At 41.7% G+C, this 2,500-nt stretch overlaps 1 protein-coding gene across 2 annotated transcripts in view; it reads right to left on the reverse strand.

Moving 5' to 3' along the window:
- The window catches only part of LOC147470184 (uncharacterized), a 7,048-nt gene that overhangs the window by 2,607 nt on the left and 1,941 nt on the right, over positions 1 to 2,500 (reverse strand). The gene's annotated exons all lie outside the window — the stretch shown is intronic.

Genomic DNA, 2,500 nt, shown 5'->3' on the forward strand with positions numbered 1-2,500 from the left:
AGCGTTCCTACATTTTCGCCCGCGCGCCGGTAGGCAGTACGGACGTGCTGAAAAGAGTCCTCATTAGAATGGTAGATTAATCATAAGTAAATTCGATGTTTCATACTTGATTTTTCTAGCTACTTTTGTTTATCCCTTCAAATTAGTAAAAAAAGGGATATAACGTAATAGAATGACGTCTCAGGTACATACGTAATCTTGATTACTGCATGTGATTTCTTTTTCGATTTGTTTAATATGATGATCTTAGACAAAGGACTATCGTAAAAAACATTTTGTAACTGGCGCACAGGAATAAAAAAAAAAAAAAAAAAAAAAATTATAAACAAACTTTTTGTTGCCAGCCCTCAAACAACAAAACACTAAAAAACATTGCTGTACTTGGGACAAGCCGCAGTTGGCACATTATGGGGGGGGGGATGTTGCAGAGTTTCGCGTTTATTTTGGTTGTTTTATTATTTTTTGTTTTTATTTTATATCGTTGTGGGGGGGGGAACACTGCGCAACAAATTGGACCAAATATAACCCTAAGAAAGGGCCAAATTTGCAACTGTTTTGTGGGCGAACTGCCTCTTAACCCATCGTTATTTTCACGCCGGGCTTGTCAGCTTTTTCGTCGGCTATTGCAAACGGTCCGCGCTATAAAAACCGATAGTCGGTATTTCGAATGTGGTTCGGTAGGAGGATCATCCGAACGCTTCGAGATTCCATCGGGCGCACGGGCCGCAAGCTAGGGCTGGCCCGCTCGCGTCAACAGTATTACCCGAGCGCCGGCCATGGCCACCATATCTCGTCGGCGGCGTCGACCGCGAAAACTTCCCGGCTAATGAAAACGGAGTCAGCACGTCATCCGCCCCGGCGTGAATGGGTTAACAATGGTGATTAATCATAAGCAAAAACAAAACACTAAAAAGCTTACTTGGACAAGCGCATGGCAGAACACTGCGACTAATTGGACCAAATATAACCCAAAAGGGCCAAATGCACTGTTTGTGGCGAACTGCTCTTAATGATTATGGTTTGTTGGGAGCCATCTTCTAACATAACCCACAATAAATGACAGCTGTCATAACAAGATAGCAGTAATGTTTGTAAACTAATTCTATATCTATCATTGTTAACATGTTCTGCATATCTGTTTGCGTATTAATCTTTTTTTCTTAACCCAATGACAATGGCATTGGTGTGACATAGCAAAAAGTGCGTAATGACAGGGCATCACTCCAGTGTGACATCCCCGAAAATTGTTTAAGCCAGACATCACAAGTGTGTAATATTTCTGAAAATGTACCAGTGGATGGCAAGTAATATGCTGGAGTGTTCTAAAGCAAGAAATAATCAAAATAAGGTGATTTTATGGTTTTAAACATAATTTTTATTGACACTATATGTTTACACACAAATTGTATCTCTGCCTTTGCTGTGTGCCGCCATTTCAACAACGGGCAGCAGGTAAACCAAACAGGTAAATGTGATGTTCTGTCACGTGCGATCAATGTCACAGCATGTAATATCATCATGACATCACATTGTGATATCCTCATGACCTTCTGTCACATGAATTGCATGTCATCATTTATATGAAGTCATGTGCGACCATCGCAATATGTGACATTAAGATGTTTTGTCACGCGAGTCCCACGTTACCATTTATATAAAATCACATGTGACCAACGTTGCAAGATATAATATCATTCCATTGACCTGACTGGTCTACTTCTTCCACGTTGTTTGATATGACTTTGCTATCATTCACCTGGCAGGAAATTGGGGAAAACCTTGGGCATCTAAGGAGGTTGATGACCCCCATAAATCACTCGACATGGCTCCGAGGAGAGAACGAAAAACACTTCTCCTCTCCTCCTTCTGTTCGGAGGTTGATGAGGCCCAGCTATCAACATCTGGGTTACGCCGCAGACCTGCCTCCTTTGCCTCGCAAAGAGTGACATCTCCTAACTCCTCCTCTGACGGGGAAAGTAGTGGGGACGAATGCATTCCTTGCAGGACATAGGACAGTGAAAATAGTCCAAGCTAGGTCTACCTTTGCCACCAGTGTGGTGGAGGAACGAACTTGGGACTCCTAATTTTGTTTGGCAAAAGAAGGAGAATGTCCTGAAAAGGTTTGGGTTTGCTGGTTCTGGGGTCATGGCAGGTCTGGATGCAACCAAAACCCCCTTGAGATTTTCCAGTGTTTTTTCACAATTGATCTCCTTCAAAACATTATTCGCAAGACCAATAGATGAGTTTATAAATTTTCACTGTTATTGTCTTCTATATCATTACAGCTTGTGTACATATAGGTCATTTATTAAATTTGGAATTGTGTTACTGATGATTGCTTTTTGTCTGCTTCTAGGTATGCAGGTATCTCTCCTCCTGTCTTCCCTCACATGAGGAAGTGGACTCCCATGTCCAAGATGGAGCTGATTGCGTACTTTAGTCAACAGGTGACGATGGGGTTCCACAAACTTCTCTGTTATATTCATTCTATTTTTTACAT

This window comes from Penaeus japonicus, unplaced genomic scaffold (genome assembly GCF_977035675.1).
Source record: "Penaeus japonicus unplaced genomic scaffold, GWHDUDI00000001_assembly GWHDUDI00000016, whole genome shotgun sequence".
NCBI classification, from domain to species: domain Eukaryota; kingdom Metazoa; phylum Arthropoda; class Malacostraca; order Decapoda; family Penaeidae; genus Penaeus; species Penaeus japonicus.